Source organism: Macrotis lagotis, chromosome 4 (assembly GCF_037893015.1).
Source record: "Macrotis lagotis isolate mMagLag1 chromosome 4, bilby.v1.9.chrom.fasta, whole genome shotgun sequence".
NCBI classification, from domain to species: domain Eukaryota; kingdom Metazoa; phylum Chordata; class Mammalia; order Peramelemorphia; family Peramelidae; genus Macrotis; species Macrotis lagotis.
Genome location: NC_133661.1, coordinates 256,685,551 through 256,706,937, shown reverse-complemented (window position 1 = coordinate 256,706,937; position 21,387 = coordinate 256,685,551). Strand labels below are relative to the sequence as shown.

At 40.0% G+C, this 21,387-nt stretch overlaps 1 protein-coding gene and 1 pseudogene across 1 annotated transcript in view; both read left to right on the top strand.

Annotated features, from left to right (window-relative positions):
* The window catches only part of SYNJ2BP (synaptojanin 2 binding protein), a 46,377-nt gene that overhangs the window by 5,648 nt on the left and 19,342 nt on the right, over positions 1 to 21,387 (top strand). The gene's annotated exons all lie outside the window — the stretch shown is intronic.
* On the top strand, positions 620 to 21,385 carry LOC141520501 (protein FAM50A pseudogene; annotated as a pseudogene).

Below are 21,387 nucleotides of genomic sequence, written 5' to 3'. Positions count from 1 at the left end.
TTTGTGATCTAATCTGAGACAGACTTTTTTCAGTATTTTAATTTAACCTTTTGTTACCTAGAGCTTGACAACTATCAACATCCTTGAACATTTACTTATAGAAGAATCTAGAAAGGGGGAATCATATTTGAAACTGAGAATTGCTTTCATATATATGTATATATATATATATATATATATATATATATATATATATATGTATATGTTTAAAGTATATAGAGGCAGCTAGGTGGTGCAGTGTAGTTAGGAGGACCTGAATTCAGATACGGCCTCAGACACTTTATAATTACCTAGCTGTGTGACCTTGAGCAAGTCACATTAACCTCCTTGCCTTAAATAAAATAAAATTTAAAAAAATATTCTTTCTCACCACCTGGTCCAGGGTGCCATCATCCACTTCTGCAACGGCTCAGTACAAGGGTGCCTCCAGTGAGGCAGGCCACACCATGCATCTAATGAAGAAGTGGGAGAAGCACAGGGAGTAAATGTACCATACAAAGTAGCAGATCACTGAGGAGAATATCACAAAGTCAAACATTGATAAGAAATTCTCAGCTCATTATGATGCAGTAGAAGCTGAGCTCAAATCTAGCACTATGGGTCTTGTAACCTGAATGACATGAAAGCCAAGCAAGAAGCACTGGTGAAGGAGCTTCTTCCTTTAGTAACTGGCTAAAAAGGAGCAGTCTAAGGAACTTCAGCTAAATCTAGAGAAACTTTGAGAAAATGATCACAGAAAGGAAGAGAAGCAGAGGATCCTGAAGATGAAGACATGGAAGAGGAAAATCTAGACTGGGAAGACATGATTTCTACCTTTAGAGAGTAAGCAGTCTAAATGGAGAAGAGATTCCTTTAAAGAAGAAAAAATTAAGGCAGAACTCAGATGAGGACACAAGCTTTCTTCTTGACCTTGACTGAAAGGAAGAGGAAAATAGGCTCCAAGTGGAACTTCGATAAGGATGGGAGACCAAGCAAGAGAAAATAAAGAGTGAAATCATGTTCAGTTACTGAGATGCCTCTGGGCACCAAAGGACTGTAAAGATGAAGAGGAGAACACAATACAACAGTTCCTGCAGAAGGTCCTGGAGATCCTATGGAAAGACTTCAGTGCTGAGGTCAGCATGAGTGGAGCAGCTTATGTACATCAAGGAAGATCTTATTTTACCTCATTATCACAACTTCTATGACTTCATTGTCACCAAAGCCAGAGGGGAGAGTGGCCCATTCTTTAACTTTGATGTTCATGATGATGTTTGACTGCCCAGCCATGCCACTGTAGAGGATGAGGAGTCAGTCATGTGCAGGAAAGGTGATGCTAAGGGTATGAAATGAACAAATATATTTACCTGTCCAGCTTCTGGGACCCTAAGACCCAGAGAAAAAGTGAGATAAGTACGTGATCTAATGAGCACCTGTAAAAGACAGCATGTGATCTTTGCCACCTCACCTCTCCTCCATCCTTAGCTATTCTTTTTCATTTGTTAGGCCTGACTTAGGAAGTTAGCTGTCTCTAGACATCCATCCTTTCTCCTCATTCTTAACCCTCTTTCCCTTCCTATCATGGGGCTTCTTCCTTCTCATTGATTTTCTATCTGGGGTCCTCTAGGTTTACATATACAACTAGAAAGCAGACCCTGAGACTGACAGAGATTGGATGGGGACTGTGGCAGAATTGGTCCCAGGACCTCGACTTCCTAGTTTTATACACTTATTTATATGTTTCTTACTTTAGAATAAATAAACTTTAACATAGAAAAAAAGTACGTAATAAATTCAAATTAATTTTAAGACTGCCCTTCTTAAGCCATGTCTCCCTGAGTTCCTTCTGTCCTTAGTTTATTTAGAAATGTTTCATTGAGGGGCAGCTAGGTGGTGTAGTGGGGCGGCTCGGTGGCGTAGTGGATAAAGCACCAGCCTTGGAGTCTCAGGAGTACCTGGGTTCAAATCCGGTCTCAGACATTTAATAATTACCTAGTTGTGTGGCCTTGGGCAAGCTGCTTAACCCCATTTGCCTTGCAAAAACCTAAGAAAAAAAATGTCTCATTGAAAATTTTTTTGCATTACCAGTATTAGTCCTGCTGTTCCCCCAATTCTTTTCCTTTCCTCCTAAAAAAAAAATCTTTCCCTTATAACAAATAAGCATAGTTCAACAAAACAAATCTACTCATTGTCCATGTCTGTAAACATATATTTCATTTTGCACCTCTAATGTATCATCTCTTTGTCATCAACCGTTTGGAATTGTGATTGGTAATTGCAAAGTTCCTTAATGTTTCAAAATTGCTTTTGTTTATAGTGTTGTAGTCATTATATGAATTGTTCTCTTGGTTCTGATCATTTTGCTCTATACTTGTTCATGCAAGTTTTCAGATTTCTGTCTCTTCATTGTTTACAGTACAGAGATATGTTATTATATTCATATATTGTGATTTTTTTCAGCCATTCTCCAGATGATGACTAGCCATTTTGTATCTAAATCCTTGCTACAACAAAAAAGTAAATATTTTTGTACATTTGGGTATTTTTCTTTTTGCTTTGATCATTTTGTAGTATATGCTCCAAAGTAGTATCACTGGATTAAAGACTACGCAGAATTTAGGAATTTATGGGGTAATAGTTTCTGGAATGATTGGTCCAATTCACAGCTCTGCCATGTGCCTGACCTCCCACATCCTCTCCGATGGGTATAATATGGAATCTTAGAGTTGTTTTAATTTGGCTTTCTCTTATTTAGTGATTTAGAGCAGTTTTTCATAGAATTTGTTGTTAGCTTGAATATCTTGCTTTGAGAACTTTCTGTTCATATCCTTTGATCATTTCTTTATTCAGTGGAGAATGGCTCTTTTCTCTTTAATAGTTTTATCAATTCCATAAATATTTTGAAAGGTAAGACTTTGATCAGAGAAATCTATTTTGCTTCTTTAAATCCATTGCTTTTGTATGTGCAAAAGCTTTTCAATTTCATATTATTAAAATGATCCATTTTATTTTCCTTAATCCTCACCATCCCTTATTTGGTGAAGAACTCTTGCCCTAACAATAGTTGGAAGCCAGATCTCCTATTCTCCTCTCATTTGTTTATGAAGTGATATTTTTTAATTTGTTTTTTATTCTCATTTTGTACAAATGCTTTTTTTTACATTAATAAAATATACTTGTTTACAAGTAAACAAAATACCCCCTCCCCCCATGAATATAGATAGACTTGCTTGGGCGAAAAAGTAAAGGGGAGAGAAAAAAATTAAAATTAAAAAAATAATAGTAATAATTGTAGGTATGGCCAGGTGGTGCAATGGATGAAGCACCATCCCTGGAGCCACGAGCACCCGAGTCCACATCCAGCCTCGTAAACCCAATAATCACCCAGCCATGTGACATGCAAGCCACCTGATCCCCACTGCCCTGCAAAAACCAAAAAGAAGAAAAAAAAGACCCAAAATAAAATAAAATAGTAATAATAGTAGGGGTGGCTGTGTGGCAGACAGAGCATTGGCCCTTGAGCCAGGAGCACCTGGGTCCAAATCCGGCCCCAGACACCCAAAGATCACCCTGCTATGTGGCCCCAGGCAGGCCACCCAGCCCCACTTGCCCTGCACCCTCCCCCAAATAATAATGACAAAAAATGTGCTTTAGTCTTTGTTCCAACACCATCAACTCTGTCGTGAGTGGATCACATTCTTTATGATAAGTCCATCACAAAAGTTATGAAGTGATCTTTTCTAAGTAAGTTAGGAGTTAATTATCTTATATGTTATGAGGTATTATTTAAGCCTAATTTCCTCACAGATTTCAAATTTCCCAGATGTTTTTGTGGCTCATTATCCCAATAATTTGTATTCCTGGGTTTTTAAAACTGCTATAAATATGCAATTGCTTAATTGTTTTATTGATTGTCTTATTGATATTTTCTATTTTTAATATTACCTTTCCTTCTTTTTCCCTCCCCTCTTCCAGAGATCTATACCTTATTAATAAAGCATTAAAATAAAAAGAAAAAGTTCCATAAAACTGATAAACTTTTAAGAAATGATATTATATGCAATATTCCAAACTCATGGATCCCCCCCCCACACACTTCTTTAAAGTGTTTTTGTGTGTGTGTGTGTCCAGGCTTCTTTTACTCTAGATAAGAATGAGATTGCCTGGTTCCTATTCTGTCTATTCTCATCTTTCCATTTATTTGCAATTATTAAGTTTAGCCCCATTTTTCCTTATTTTTCCTCCTCTCTTTTCTTTCCTCTCATAAAGTTAATAGAGTTAAATTACTGACAGGCCTTGTCTTTACTTATTAACTCTGTGATCTTTAAGAGAATAGGATTCTGAAAGGACACTTGTTTCCTCTGTTCCTAGTACAATGAAGGTACTTCATCATTATTTGGATACTTTCTCTTGTTTAAATGTTTACCTTCCTGAGTTTCTCTTGACTATGTATTTTACATTTCAAAGTTTCTACTTCTCCCTGTTCTTTTTATTAGTAATGTTTTTAAATCCTTTATTAAAGATCTTTTTTTCCTCCTAAAAGAGATTCAGTTTTTTAACATAAGTAATTGTTTAGTGCAAATCTTTATCTTTTTTTTTTTTTTTTTGGTTTATCATTTTTTCAAGAGCTTTTCTGCTTCTTACCAAATCCTTCCAGGTTGTATGTGATCCTGACTGGTTTCTTGGTACTGGGAATGCTTTCTGGATAATTACAGTTTGTGGATTGTTTTTTTTTTTTTGGCCTTAAAGCTCTGCATTTCTGGCTAAAACATTACTGGGAGTTTTCATTTTGAGGTTTCTTTCAGGAGGCAAATTGGTGAATTCTTTTTATTTTTACTTTTCCTCTGGTTCTAATAAACCTGGACTGTTTTCGTGACTTCTTGAGACACAGGCCCAGGTTTTTTGTTTGTTCATGGTTTCCAGGAAGTCCAATTCTTTGACCTAATTTCCAGGTCAGTTTTTGATAGGAAGTACTTTATTATTTTCTTTTTTTAAATTATCCTTATCTTTCCCAGGATGATGAATGAAGTCCCTGGACTGACCCCATTGCTATTCCAGAGACTTGAGTTTAAGGTCTTGGACTGTCTCTGCCGGGCCTGAGGGGAGGTGGTAGTTAGTGTGATGGTGGAGGTTTGGCTTGTCTGCCAGGTACTGCCTTCATTTGTACCTCATTCTGTCTTCCTGCTTTAGTTGGGTTGGCCCACCTGCCCTGTGAATGGCTTTTGGTAGTTGGTGGAGATGACTGGCTCCTTCTCCGAATGATGATTTTGTAGGCTGGACTAGAAGCAGGATAGCTTGTGGGATGCTGGCACTCCTCTGACTCTGAGCTCCTCTGCCTTTTGGTGGCTTGGTCACTAGACATTGCAAGGTGGTAATATGGAGGATGCTGAACTGGCCTTATCTCTTCTGTGGCTCCCAGTGCTCTGAGTTGTGCACAGGTGGATCCTGTTTTCCTCCAGAGCAGTGTTGGGGGACATAGGCCAGGGCTAGGGCTTGACTTCAAGAATCCAATTAATAGAACTGGTGCTGGTTTAAGCCTTCTGGTTTTATTGCCCACTCTACCTACCATGTGAAGGTTCTTTCTTCCTTCACTGGCTTCTCCCAGATCTTTCTTTTTTTCCCCTAGAGGAGGAGAGGGAATGATCTCAAAGGTCTCCTCCAATGATAACTATTCTATGCTATTTGGAGGTGAGCAGTGGGCTACAGCTGATCATTTGAGAATCATTGGTGCAGGCAAAGTCAGAAGAGTTGGGTCGGGGAGGCTAGGTGTTGCAGTGGATAGAGCATAGGCCTGGAATCAGGAGTACCTGAGTTCAAATCCGGCCTCAAACACTAAATAATTTCCTAGCTGTGTGACCTTGGGCAAGCCACTTTACCCCATTGCCTAGCAAAAACCTTAAAAACAACAAAAAAAGAAGAGTTGGGTTGTTCTCCCCAGCAAAAGAAACCTGACAAGGTTTTCCAAAGTAGCACTTTAGGGTCTCTGCTCCCCCCCCCCCATATAGGGGTGGGCAACACACATATACACATATACTCATACAAAAAGCTAGGATACAAAATTTTTTTGGTAATTACATAAAAGAAGTATGAGTCAAGGGCTAGATAATGTCTAGAAGAAAAGATGACTGCAGTCTGAGAAAGGGTGGGAAGTGTATGGAGCAGGGAGCTGGGCTGTTTGGTTCAGACCTGGGTGAGGTTGGGGCCTTCCCTGTCGGCCTAAGGAAGGATACTGAGCTTCTCTTGGGAGTCCAAAGAAGTATTTACAAAGTTCTTATTGCAGGTCAGGCACTAAATAGGTGCTAAATGCAGATACAATGCAGAAAGCAAGGCAAGTTTAGATTTTGATGAGGGAAATAGTGGCCAGGCAGTGGTTTGTTAGAAATTCATAGGAATGTCTATTGGAGTCTTAAGGCAATGGATTGATGCGTTTTGTTTTTAATTCTTTTTTTCCCCCCTAGGGATGCTTTGATTATAGAGTTAGTGGTGCATAAGGCATGTGTGTGAATAGGGAATGGAGGGAAGTTAGATAAGTTGAATCCTAGCCAGTCAAGAGCCGTTGGAGTGCCCTTTTGGAGGTTGAGGTTGGACTTGAGGCAGGAAGATGACTGGAGTGCAAATAAAGAACCATTAGAGGATTTTTAGGCCAAGTTAGAGACAAGCACATCTATTTGGATACTCTTGCCCTTTCTTTCATCTCCTGTCTCTACAGTTTTGTTTTGTTTTTTTAGATTTTTCAAGGCAATGGGGTTAAGTGGTTTGCCCAAGGCCACACAGCTAGGTAATTATTAAGTGTCTGAGGTTGGATTTGAACCCAGGTACTCCTGACTCCAAGGCCGCTACTCTATCCACTGCGCCACCTAGCTGCTCCTCCTCTACAGTTTTTTAATAGGTGCTTGGAGAACTTTAGTTTTCATGTCTTTGTTCCAATACAGATAGGAATAGATTAACTTTTTTTTTTCTGTAGGAATGTTAACTCTTCTTGTATTTACTCTTTTTCTGGTTCCAATGGCCTGTGTCAAATGTAGGATAGAGTTGCATAGACTAAACTTGGAGGTGTACTAGATTTTAAGCCTGTCTTAGTTATGAACTAGCTGGGTGATTCTGGGCCAATCACTTAACCTCTCTGAACCCTGGATGATTTCTAAGGTGTACGAGATGAGTTTTTCTGATAAAGAACTAGGGATTGTAGTGGACTGCAAGGCACCCTTTCTCAGTTCTAACATTTTATGAAATTGTTATACTTAATAGTTTATTCCTAAAAATAAAGATGCCAACAAAGTTCTGGGTTAGAGTGGTAGTAATGAGAGAATAGAGAAAAGAATGGATTTGGAAGATCTTGGAGATAAAATTGAGAGGAAGTAGAACTGACTTCATTTTACAGATGATGAAAGTGAGACCCAGAGAAAGTGTAACGCCTAAAATATCAGGTGTAGCAAGTAGCAGAATTGAGATATAACTCAGGTCCTCCTTTTTAAGCAAAGTGCTCTTTCAATACACTGCCATTGCTGCCTTCTCAATTATAAAATGAGATACTTGGACTCAATTATCCTTGAGGTTCCTTCCAGTTTAAAATTCTTATGAAACTATAGTAAGCAAAGAGGCTTAAACCCCAAACCCTGGGTGGTAGCAGCATTCAGGGGTGGTAAGGAGGAAATAAGAACAGTTGGCGAGGTAGATGTTGAGAACTCTGAGAAGACAGCTTCTCCAAAGCAAAAGGAGAGTGAGTGGTTAAATAGTGATGTATCCTATAGAGAAGTTGAGGAGGAAAAATCCTTTGGAGCTGAGTGTGAGAAGCTCTTTGGAGAGCGAGACCTTTGAGAGCTATTTCAATAGGATGGCAGGGTAAGAAGCCAGGTTACAAGAGAAATGAATGGGCAGTTAAGAAGGCACATTGTATAGCCTAATTATTTAAGGAGTTTGTTGAAATGATCAAAGAACATGGGACTGTAGGATCAAGGGAAAGTCTGAGGTTTTTATTTTTTAAGATTGCTGAAATCTAGGCTTTTTTGTGGCCAGATGGAAAGGAGTCAGGGTTGGGGTGGGGAGAGAAAAGGAGAGAGAGAGAGAGAGAGAGAGAGAGAGAGAGACAGGGAAGAGAGAAGAGGAGGGAGAGGAGGACTTCCTGGAGGAAGTAGGATCAGCAGCATAGGCAAAAAGCTTAACTTTGACAAGGATTAAGGACATTAAAGATCTGGACAGAAGGGAAGGAGCAAACAGTGACTATTGAGAAATTTCTAGATATAGAGAGAAAGAGTTGAAGCTCATGCCAGTCTTCTCAGTCAAATAAGGCTAAGTCTGCATGGAAAAGGGGAATGGAAAGCTTGAGAAGAGAGTTCAGGTTTTAAATAGTCACTGAAAGGAATGAGATAAGAAATCAATGCTACCAAAAAAAAGGACTGTTTCTGTACTTGGGCTCTAACAATTAGCTTCACAACTCTAAGAAGGAAGCTCTTCTGATAAAGATCTAGGGATTTTTAGTGGACCACAAACTTAACTAAACCAAAAGTTTCACATGGCATACAAAATCTGATGTTGCTGGCAGCAAGACTGACCTGGACTCCAGCATGAGGGAGCTGATAGTTTTGCTGGGCTCTGTCTTGGTCAGACCACACGGGAGGCATTGTGTTCACTTTTGAGTTAGTTTCCAGCTTTTAAGATGGTGACAAGGGGGAGGATATTCAGAGGAGTAATGAGCAGAATGGTAGGAGAATTGGAATCCATGTTGTCTGGGGTTTAGTTGAATGAAGTGGGATGTTAAGAGGGAAGAAGAGATTTAGGAAATAGTTAAAAGTCTGTCTTATGGAGGAGAGACTAGACTTGTGCTTCATTTTTAGAAAGTAGAACATGGAATACAAGATAAAAGTTGTAAAGAGGCTGATTTTAGCTTCCTTTAAGGTGGCACAGTAGATAAAGTGCTGGACCTGGAGTCAGGAAGATTCCCCTGCCTGAGTTCAAATCTGGCCTTAGACACTTCCTAACTGTGTGACCTTGGGCAACTTAACCCTGCTGGTCTCAATTTCCTCATCTGTAAAATGAGCTAGAGAGGGAAATGGCAAACAAATCTGATGGTCTTCCACTCTGGCTGTTGATTCTTGGTTGGATTTGAGTTGGAGGAATTGGAAAGTGAGGCCCCTCCTGAATTGGAGATTGTGTGAAGGACTGTGGGGCCATGGTGCTCTGAGGAATAGCTTAATTGAAATGTCATGGGTGAAGTCTTATATCATGGTCATTATCCTGGAAAAAAGAATAGAGAAAATGGATGGTGGGAATTCCCCAAGGTTGAGAATGAGTAGGTAGGGAATGGGGGAGAGAATCATTGATGTGGTTCACCTGGGGTAAATACTGGGTGAGGAGGCAAGTGAAGTCAGAATAGAGAGGTCAGTTAGTCAGCTGGGGATGTCAAGTACTCACTAAGTGATAGTCATTGGTTAAACACTCCTGCTGTCAAAGAACTCATTCTAATGGAAGAGACAATATGTAAACAATTATCTGTACACAACTAATACATAAAGAGATGATGGCAGGTCACCTCAGCAGAGGAAAGGATCTTAGTTTTGTGTGTGTGTGTGTGTGTGATAGATTGTGTAAAACTCTGCTACTAGAGAAGGGTTGAATAAATGGAAGTGTTGTTGAGGAGGATGAGCAGATCTAGCATGAGGAAAGGCTCCAAGATTGTGATAATGAGGTCTCGGGATGACCATGCAGGCATCAGGGCTTAGGTCAGATAGACACAGAGGTGGCTGAAATTGAGGAGGGTCAGAAACTGATTGTGAGGTTGGTCTTAGCCTTATAGTCTAAGATCATAGAAGGTGGAAAGAACATTAGATAGCCTAGGCTAATCCTCTCATTTTGTAGTTATAGAAACAGGCCCAGGCCAGAGTTACCTAAGTATTAAGGAGCAGAATCTAGATTTGAATATGGTGGAGGATGGTGGGAAATAATCTTGACTTTATTCCTAGGATGGCACCATACTACTTGACCTGTTCTTCCCCTATGGCCCTTTAGGAGCCAATACTTGAGCAAAGTGTTTCCTTCTCATTTGTAGCAAATTCTTCACTTTTTGGAAGGAGTGAATAAATTTTGTTTTGTCCCTCTTAAGAATATTGAGGATTTTACAGGTTGTGACTGCTTTGTAATATTCTAATATGTAGTAGCACTACAGTGTTCAAGTGACTTTTTAAAATATAAGTCACAGGAGAAAGGTTTTATGGTTTGCTATTGATAGATCTGAGGACATCTCAAGGGAGAACACAGGCTTATGGCCTGATTTCAAGCCAGTGGAAACCTGCCATGTATTCATTTATTTTACCTTGACTTGGGAGCATGCATTTTTCTGCCTTGCCCCAGCCTCCAGGTATATAGCACATGCTCTTAATTAAGACTGTGGTCCTTGAACTCATGCCTGTTCAGTCTTTGGTAAGCCTCATAGGTATTCATTCATTCAGTTAATCATTTATAAACATTTATTACAATGTTGGAATCATCCTTAATAAAAATCACTGCCCTTTACCACCTATTTTCAGTCAGTCCCTGGGTCTGCCCAGTTCTCCTTTTCCCTATTTTTCTTGTCTATCATCTTCTCTCCTCTCTTAGCCAATTTTAGTCCTTATTCTTTTTCAGCTGAACTGTTGCTATCTATTGGTCTTCCAGATTTTGATCTTCCTTCTCTGTTCTAATCTCCACACAACTGACAGAATAATTCTCCTAAAGCACACATCTGACCATAAATCTTGCCTCAGTAATTTTCAGGGACTCCTTGTTACCTTTAGAGGCATCTGGATGATGCCGTGGATAGAGAGCTGGGCCTGTAGTCAGGTAAATTCAAATCCCCTCTCAGACACTTACTGTGTGCCCCTGGAAAAATCACTTAACCCTGTTTGCTCATCTGCAAAATGAGCTGAAGAAGGAAATGGCAAACCATTCTAGTATATTTGCTAAGAAAATCCACAAAAATGGTATCACAAAGAGTTGAATGTGACTGAAAAAAGACTCAGCAACAACAAAATTACCTCTAGGCCAAAATACAAACTCCAGAACTTGGCATGTAAAGAAAACCTTTCACATCTGGCTCCAACTTCCCTTTGCAGACTTATTTCTCATTACTTTCCTTCATAGACTGACCAGATCATCCTGTTTGCTTTTTTTTCAACTTGGAATTCCATCGCCTTAACTATGTTTTTGTGTAGGCTGTCTTAAGATGCTGATATTTCATTCCTTCCTTATTCAGCCACTTCAAGGCTCAATTCTGGTGTCTACCTTTTGTGGAAAACCTGACCAGTCCTCTTGGTTAATAGTGGCCTTCTGCTCCTCAAATTATCTGCCTCATAATACATGTCTATTGAATGAATGAATCATGTAGTTTCCTTACCCAGAAGTTCTCTCTCTATCAATAAAATATTGTATTCTGACTTTTCTGATTATCTCTTTTAATGAGCTATTTTTGGTTTTACTTTATTTTTTTTTATTTTTTTATTTTTTTTTTAGGTTTTTGCAAGGCAAACGGGGTTAAATGGCTTGCCCAAGGCCACACAGCTAGGTAATTATTAAGTATCTGAGACAGGATTTGAACCCAGGTACTCCTGACTCCAGGGCTGGTGCTTTATCCACTATGCCACCTAGCCGCCCCTGACTTTTCTCCTTTAAATATGAGTATAATTAGAGTCAGTATAGAGGAGATATGAAGGGAAAGGTAGAGGTGGAAGAAAAAAACATGGGCAAGATACCTAATGAATTAATAATCCAGTCTGGCTGGAGCAGTAGATTCTGTTAGGGAACAGTGAGTGGTACATCTGGAAAGGTATGCTTCTAGCAGGTTGTGGAGACCTTTGCATACATACCAGCTTAAGGAATTTAGACTTTCTTTCTAAACCAGGGACTAGTAGTCCTCAACCATGCCCCATGGCACATGGGTCAGTTTTTTGGGGCCTGTACTTTAGCAACTGCCCCTGACTGTTTCAGTCACTAGTTTGAGCACCTGAGGAGGCATTAGCCTCCTCCATTTATTGGGGCTTTGTGAGCAGAGAGGTTATCTGAAGTAGGGACTCATGCTCATGACTTGTTAGTCTTCACAGATTCCTGTGGCTAGTTCCTTTCCAACCTCTTGGTGTACCCCAAGCAAAGAGTTAGAAATCTCTTAAGAAAGAGGTGCCTGGTACCAGCTGTGGGTAATGTTGAGCTGCCAAAGGTTTTTGAGCAGTAGGTCTAACATGAGCTCATCTAAAAATTTTTTTTGTTTGTTGTTTCTTTGGGATATGGAACATATTGCAGCAGAGAAACTAAGTAAAGGGATATTATAATTGTCCAAGTATTTAGGGATCAAGATTTTGACTAAGGTGGGAGTAGTGGTGACACAAAGAAAGGTAGAAGAGATGTTTGCTGAATAAGAATCAGTTGGATATTGGTGGGTAGAGGGCAGATTAAAAAATAGGAAGAAATCAAGGTGACTGAAATTTTAAGCTGGAATCAAATTGAGAAGAGTAGGGAGTTAGGGAGGAGAAGGAGTAAGGCAAGAGCATTCAAGTGGATATAACCACTAGGATGTTATAGAGCAGATGGGAACTCAAATCAAAGATTTAGAAGTGAATTTGGGTACAAAATTTAGATTAAATCATAGTCTTGCTTTCAGGGAGCTAAGATTTCCAAACAGATAGCATTTACGTGGTAAGTGCATTAAGGAAGGTCATTACTGTCCACAGTAGATAAGGGTAGACTTTGGGGGAAGCAGTGGCATTTGAGTTCTACTTTACAGGTTAGGTAGGATTCAGTTGTAATTTGCTCTGAAAAAGAGTTGAAAATGCTGTTTGGCTAGTAATGCTATGTTTTGACTTGTGATGCTCTGTCTCCTGGTGAGTGTTTTTCTTTAGAGATGTTGTCCAAGACTGAGACTAGCAACCTGGTCAGCTCCCCCTACTTCCTAAATCATGTCTATAGAATGCATGGCCAGAATGACATTCCCGAACAAGAGGACTGTGATTAGGGAACCCAACTCTTTTTTTTAATATTTTTTTATTCTCATTTTGTACAAATAATATTTTTTATATATTAATAAAATATTCTTGTTTAAGAGTAAACAAAATACCCCCTCCCCCAAAAAATATAGACTCGCTTGAGCAAGAAAGGGGAGAGAAAAAATGAAAATGAAAATAAAAAAAAATAATAGTAATAATTGTAGGTATGGCCAGGTGTTGTAGTGGACGGAGCACCAGCCCTGGAGCCAGGAGCACCTGAGCCCATATCCGGCCCCGTACACCCAACAATCACCCAGCTGTGTGACATACAAGCCACTCCAACCCCACTGCCCTGCAAAAACCAAAAAAAAAAAAAAAAAAAAAAGGAAAAAAAGACCCAAAATAAAATAAAATAGTAATAATAATAGGAGCAGCTGGGTGGTGGACAGAGCACTGGCCCTTGAGCCAGGAGCACCTGGGTCCAAATCCGGCCTCAGACACTCAATGGTCACCTTGCTATGTGGGCCCAGGCAGGCCACCCAGCCCCATTTGCCCTGCAACCCCCCAAATAATAATAATAATAATAGTAATAATAATGATAATAATAATGAAAAATGTGCTTCAGTTCTGTGTTCCAACACTACCAACTCTGTCGTGGGTAGATCACATTCTTTATGATAAGTCCATCACAAAAGTTACTTCCATATTTTTCCATTGTTGCCATTGCTCATCGCAACTCCCTCCTTTCTTATTTCTCCACTACCATGTACTATATTTTCTCTCTCCTTTCACTCTGACTCTGCTGTAGGGTCGCTGAGTGGCGCAGCAGACAGATCCCTGGTCCTGGGGCCAAGAGGCCCTGAGCCCCCATACCACCCCTTAGGCCCAGCATCCACCTGGCCCTATGGTCCCGGATAGGCCATCCAATTCCAGCCCCTTGCTAGAAGTAAAAAAGAAAATGTGTTATATCTGACCACTCTCCCCCCCATGGTCCATCCTCTCTTCCATCACTTACATCCCCCCCCTTCCCCCTGTCCTCCCCCTTTCCTTCTTACTCCAGATGTTTATACCCCATTGAGTACAAATGCAGTTTCTTCTCCTAGTCACCTCTGATGAGAGCGAAGATTCCCTCATTCCCCCTTGCCTCTCCCTTCCATATCATTGCAATAGCTCATTGTAATAAAGAAAAATCTTATTATATGAAATATCTTGGCCTATTCCCCCCTCTCCTTTTTCTTTCCCCCATTACATTTCCCTTTTTTCTATTGACTCCATTTTTATATCATATTTTATCTTCAAATTCAGCTTTCTCCTGTGCTTCAACTATAAAAGCTTCTTCTACTTGCTCTATTAACTGAGAAGGTTCATATGAGTATTATCAGTGTCATTTTTCTATGCAGGAATACATGTAGTTCATCAAGTCCCTCATATTTTCCTCTTCTCCTCCACTCTCTATGTTTCACCTGAGTCTTGTATTTGAAGATCAAACCTTTGGTTCGTCTCTGGCCATTTCAACAGGAACATTTGAAATTCCCCTGGTTCATTGAAAGTCCATCTTTTTCCCTGGAAGAGGACATTCAGTTTTGCTGGGTAATTGATTCTTGGTTGCATTATTTTTTTTTTTAATATTTTTGCAAGGCAAATGGGGTTAAGTGCTTTGCCCAAGGCCACACAGCTAGGTAATTATTAAGTGTTTGAGACCGGATTTGAACCCAGGTACTCCTGACTCCAGAGCTGGTGCTTTATTCACTTCCTCACCTAGCTGCCCCTCTCAGTTGCATTCTAAGCTCTTTTGCCTTCTGGTATATTATATTCCAAGCCCTACAAGCTTTTATTGTAGTTGCTGCTAAGTCCTGTGTGATCCTGACTGCACCTCCACGGTATTTGAACTGTGTCCTTCTGGCTGCTTGTAATATTTTCTCATTGACTTGGGAGTTCTGGAACTTGACTATAATATTCCTGGTTTTTTTTTTTATCTCTTTCTCAGGGAGATCGGTGGATTCTCTCCATTTCTATTTTGCCCTCTGCTTCTTTGAAAATGATGTCAAGGCTCTTTTCCTGATCATGACTTTCAGGTATTCCAATAATTTTTAGATTATCTTTCCTAAATCTGTTTTTCATATCAGTTGTTTTTTCAGTGAGATGTTTCACATTTTCTTCTAATTTTTCATTCTTTTGGTTTTGAAGTATTGAGTCCTGATTCCTCGTAAATTCAGCAATCTCCCTGAATTCTATTCTTTGTCTGAAGGATTTATTTTCCTCAGAGAGCTTTCTTATTTCTTTTTCCATCTGGCCAATTCTGCTTTTCAAAGCATTCTTCTCCTCAATAACTTTTTGAATTGTTTTATCCAGTTTTTCTTCTAACCTTCATTTGATTTTCAAAGTCTTTTTTTTTTTGAGCTCTGTCATGGCCTGAGCCTAATTTCTGTTTTTCTTGGAGTCTTTAGATGCAGGAGCTTGTGCTTCCTCATCTTCAGACTGAGTGTTTTGATCCTTCTTGGGGCTCACAGGCAAAATATTTCTCAATGGTGTTCCTCTTTTTTCTCTACTTGCTCATTTTTCCCCGCCTGCGCCTGTTTTGGGGGTGCTTCCTGAGCTTTTGGGACACTCCCACAAGGATCTCAGTGTGTGAGGCTCTGTCCTCCCTCCTGGTCTGTGAATGACCATAAGCACCCCCCTCTGCCACAGGGCTGAGGTGGGGGGGACCCTGCTGTTCTATGGGGGGGCCTAGACTGGGATCAGGATCTGAATGTGGTCAGAGCCCCAGAGTCCTGTTCCAGGGGCAGAGGACAGAGCTCTGCAGTCTCTTCACTCCCCTCCCTAGGTTCAGTGAGCTCATGGCCTGGAGGCTCCTGCTTATGGGCTGTGCCTGCTCTCTGTATGCCCTGAGGGTTGGGCTCCACGTGCTCACTCTGGCAGAGGTCCCCTGCTGTTCCCTCAATTTGTGCCTGGTGCTCCCCCCCCCCCAAGCCACAGCTCCCAGCGCCCTGGGGCTGCCTCCGGGAGGCTGAAGTTCTTTCGCTCTGGCCTGCCGCTCCTCCAGCCCGTGGGGAGCAGAGCCTTTCTGCTCTTTTCCAGGTTACCTTGAGTAGGAGAACTGCCTCACTGGGCCCCTCTGTGGGTTCTGTCTCTCAAAAATTTAGAGTCCTTAGCTTATAAGTTTTATGAGAAAGCGCCTAAGACAGGATCCTCTCTTGTCGCCATCTTGGCTCTGCCCCTCGGAATCTAACTCTTTAGGATTTTGCAAGGCAATGGGGTTAAGTGACTTGCCCAAGGCCACACAGCTAGGTAATTATTAAGTACCTGAGTCTGGATTTGAACTCAGGTACTCCTGACTCCAGGGCCATGCTCTATCCACTGTGCCACCTAGCTGCCCTGGAACCCAACTCAAACCATATACCCTCTTGAGGTTCTTTCCCTTAGGAATATGTGAAATATAAATAAGATTGTGTCTTGGAACCCTTGACTTCACTCATAACTATTTTACAGTAGGAAGATGATCTCTAAGAATCATCCAGTGCTGATCCTATCTATGATTATAATTAGAAGACGATGAGGAAGTAGATGGAGACTTTTGGAGAGAGGACATTTGTGTAGTTTTAAGGTCTTTAGAAGTTGATACCTTTGTTTTGTATTTGATTTCACTTTAAAACTTGTCTTTCTTGATAGTTGTTGTTCAGTCATTTTTCTGTTGTGTCTGACTTTTCATGACTTCATTTTGGAGTTTTCTTGGCAAAAAATATTGCAATGATTTGCCATTTCCTTATCTAGCTCATTTTTTTTTTTTTTGCAAGGGAATGGGGTTAAGTGGCTTGCCCAAGGCCACCACAGCTAGGTAATTATTAAGTGTTTGAGGCCAGATTTTAACCCAGGTACTCCTGACTCCAAGGCTGGTGCTTTATCCACTGTGCCACCTAGCCGTCCCTCTAGTTCATTTTACAGATGAGGAAACTTAGACCTACAGTGTTAAGTGACTTGCCTAGGGTCACATAACTAGTAAGTGTTTGAATTCAGGTCTTCCTGACTCTAGACTTGTCCACTGCACTGAAAAGCTGCCATGCTTTGATATACAGGTATATAATTAATAGTACTAATAAGAGAGAGAGAAGAGGGATTTTCCTGAGAAGAGGGAGAATTATAAGAGAAAGGGGAAGAAGAAAGGAGGTTAAAGAAAACATGTGAAAGTTATTGTTTAAGCTGTGAAAGACAAAGTATAACAAGAAATAGAGGATCTATATGACTCCCTTCCCCTTTCCCTACCCTGACAGGAAAAAAAAAGGAGAGGAAGAGAAAGTCTGAATAAATATCTGATAAGACACAAGCTCAAGAAATACATTTTGTTGGTAGATATTGGACTTCTGTGTTTATCTAGGTAGGGTCTAGAGATTACTCATTGCTAAATCACAAGAAACACATCCACTTTCTACATTTTTTAGACCTTTGAAACAAGAACATGTGTAGTGAAAAATGCTTTTCATTGTTCTGAAAGAAGATTTGAACATTTCATCATGGAGAAAAATTCTTGGGGACTTTTTAACCAAAAAATTTTGGTCCATCACAAACACTTCACATTCAGGGGGGATTGTTTAAGAGGCAGATGGGTCCCCAGTTAGCCAGAAATCCTCAGACAATTAATTTTCTTTTATGGAAGTTTTGGTCTAGACTTTTTATCAAAGAAGCTATGGGATTTGTTGCTATTGCAAGGAAGACATTTGATGTCTTAGCTTTCCTCTCTCCTCAATTCTGTTGAGTAGATTGAGCTAATAAATTTTCATGGTGAAATGAAGAGACCTGGGTTTTGTTCCTGATTTTTCCAAGCTGTTTAGTTATCCTTTACTTTTCTTTTCCTGAATAATATCATTTAAAATTAGAGGTATTTTCTTGTGAATTGGGTGATTGTGCGTTGGGTGTTTTCAGTCCTTCTCTGAAACTTTGGCATTTCCCTAACCTACGTTGTGCCCCATTTCACAAAACAACACTCAAAAAAGGCCTTTTCCCTCTTTTCAGCCCTGTTTGGACAGGCAGGGCAGAAAGGTCCTGGTTTATCCAGCCTGAGTTAATGTGTGCTCCTGCTGTGGATCTGATGGAAGTTAATGGGTGAGGGGTGCAAAAGAGGTGGTGCAGTGGCAGAGATGTCAGATCTGGGCTGGATTAGGAAGACCTGATTTAAAAATGTTTTTTAATTTATTTAAGACAGTGGAGTTAAGTGATTTGCTCAAGGTCACACAGCTAGGTAATTATTAACTGTCTGAGACAGGATTTGAACTCAGGTCCTCCTGACTCCAGGACCAGTGCTCTATCCACTGGGCCACCTAGCCAATCCTAGAAAGACCTGATTTTAAATCCAGTCTCATATACTTCGTAGCTATGTGATCCTGGTAAAGCCACTTATGTCCTGTTTGTTTCAGTTTCCTGACTTGTAAAATAGGGATAATAATACCACCTCTCTTGCAGGTTTATTGTGAGGAGCAAAGGAAAGAATGTCTTTTTTTAAAAATAGCTTCTCACAGTGCTTGGCTCATAGTTGGTGCTTCCCTTCCCTACCACTGTGCCCCCAAATCCAAACTAGGAGTGTTCAAATACATATCACACATTCAGATTTATTTTTTCATTTCTAAAAGCAAAAAGATCTAGAGCTATTTATCTAGAAGTCCTCTAGGTCCTGTGGTTTCTCTCTAAAGAACTCTCATCCCTGACTCCATTCCTGCAGGATCACGTCCCTGATTTTTCTATATCTTAGATACTCCGATTTAATTGATGGAGACTATATATCCTTTCCTTTCTGTCTTAACTCTTCACAATAATTTATTTGCCTGCCTGGTTCTTTTTGTTGGCAGGTTGTATTTTTGTAGTAGGGTTCCTGATCTTGTCCACAGAATGAAACTATTGAACTTTTAAAATACGAAACCAACCTTCTCCAAATGGCCAGTCTGCTGTTGGGGAGAACCACACTCCCCATCTGGAAGCCACAGCCTGGTGGGAGCTTGGTGTCCACAAGGACACAGAGAAGAGAAGCAACTGTTCAGGAGGCTCAGTGATTGAGACCCAAGCTTACAGATTCCATGCTCCCCCCTTTGCTTTTAGTGTTCTTTCAGCCTTCTTTAATCTCTGTCTCCAGAGTCTGACCACATAGTACTTGGTTTCAGTTGTCTGTTTTACCCATCTTTTAGTTCAGAGCTTCCTTTAGAACACACATGTTTAGTTAGTGTGTTGACTTGAGGTCTAGGCTTGGAGGATCTCATCAACATCCTGAGATGTCCCTCTTATCTGGGTTGCCGTTTTTGATGCAGCCAGGAAGGAGCCAGGGATAGAGTTATGTGTCTGTATAACCTTTTATTCCACCAGAGATTTATTTCATATGTTTATTTCTTGAATTTTAGACTCTAAAGAGACAAATATAGAAAATGTATAACGGGGGCTGTATTTGGAGTCAAGGTATCCAGTTTCTGTGGCCTCACACTCAGATCCTAGGCAAATCATTTATTATGAGCTTTAGGCAGCTCTCTGAGACTTTGTCAAGGTAGAGCAGTTGGACAGGCTCATATCCACAGCTTTCTATTGTCCTGATATGGCCTCCCTGTTTTCTTCTTGTTCCTTGTAGAAACCTAAGAGCATGCTTCCCAGTTCAGGGAAAATCTCTGGATTTGGAGGAGGAAGCCTTGTATTTAAATCTGGCCTGTTCCCCTGGGTCATTCTTCTATTCTGTTCTTTTCTGTGGACTGAGATTTGGATGAGATGATTTCTGAGGTCTCTTTTTATCTTTGAATCCTGTGAACTCAAACTCCCACCAGCAGCTAGTATAATGAAAACACCAGAATGTCAGTTTTCTGAACTTCAGATAAAATCTTCTTGCAACCATGAATTCATTTTTGCACAATAAACTCTGTGACCTGGTAAATGGCCTAGAGGCCATTAGATAGATGCTCTGTAAATCTTAAAGTACTATGTGAAGACTAGATATTATTATTGTCAATCACTCATAATAACAAATACCTTATTATTGCTTGTATTACAGGTAGAGTTAGGAAAGGAGAAGAGAATTCCCTGATTTCTTCACAGGCTTGATTCTGCCATCAAATAGCGATTGTCTTTTGCTTTCTATTGGATCTCTTTTTTTTTTTTTGCAAGGCAGTGGGGTTAGGTGACTTAGTGCCCAAGGTCACAGTACTAGGTAATTATTAACTGAGTCTAGATTTGAACTCAGGTCCTCTTGACTCCAGGATCAGTGCTCTATCCACTGCTCCACCAAGCTGCCCTCTATTGGATTTCTATTCTGTTTTCATCCCAATTTTTCCTCCCATCAAAAAATGAATAAATCTTTTCTCTCAAGTCATAGCCCACCCAAAATAACATAGGATCTAGAGAAATAAAAGGATAGGAGTGAAGGTCTGTGCATAACATGTCCCTTTCTATTCTGCCATCTTTAGAGCATTTCTTTTATTTAGTAATGGATTAAAGTGCACTTTTTCCCCCTACCCCACTGATTAATTTTTTTCATTTTGTTTTAAGTATATTTTTTGTTTTTGTGTTACACACATTTACAGATTGTTCCCACTTCATAAGAGGTCTCATAAATGTAAAATAGTAAATACTAATAATATAGTAACTTCATCTGAAAGTGCTGATGATATTTTACAACTGGAATATCTCCTCTACCTTTCTATTTTTTTCAAGTTAACAGAAATCTGTTTTTTTTCCTCCCAAATCTCCCTCATTGGATAAAAGAAAGAAAAATCTCTTTATATTAAGTATGCATAGTCATGCAAAACAAATTATCTCAGTGGCTATAAAAAATACATGTATCTCCTCCTTCCTCAAATCTATCACTACTTTGTCATACATGGTATGTTTATCATTGGTCCTCTAGAACCATGACTGGTCATTGTATTGCTCTAGTACTAGATTTCAAATTGTTTGTTTACAGTGTTGTTATTGTGTAAATTGTTTTTCTGGTTCTGCTCAGTTCTTCATTTATAAAAATCCTCAAAATTGTTCATTTTTATTATTTTTATTTTATAGTGTGAATTGTTCTAGTTCTGTTCACTTCATTCCTCATGTAAAGATCACAATGGATGAAGAATTTGGACTTAGGACTACTATGCTCCTGATGTTGCCAGAGCCATCAGAAATGGACAGCAGGTCTTCAGTCCTGCAGAAATTAACATTAATTCTTAGTTCAATTTGCTAACGGAACCAGGGATCCTTTTCTGAAACCTCTGGCAAATCCATTTGAACACATTTTATTCCTGACCTGATCCAGGTAGATAGCTCTGAGAGCTATTGGCTTGGTTTTGTGGGAATAACATCCAAACCCCATTTCATCTGTTTGCCTAGTCTGCATCTATGTTGTCTGACATTCTCATTTCTCTCTTTCTGTGTCCTGCTGTCTTTCTTTTCCTATCTCTTTCTCTCAATCCCTTCTCTCCTCCCCACCACTCCCCTACATTTCCTCATGATTTTC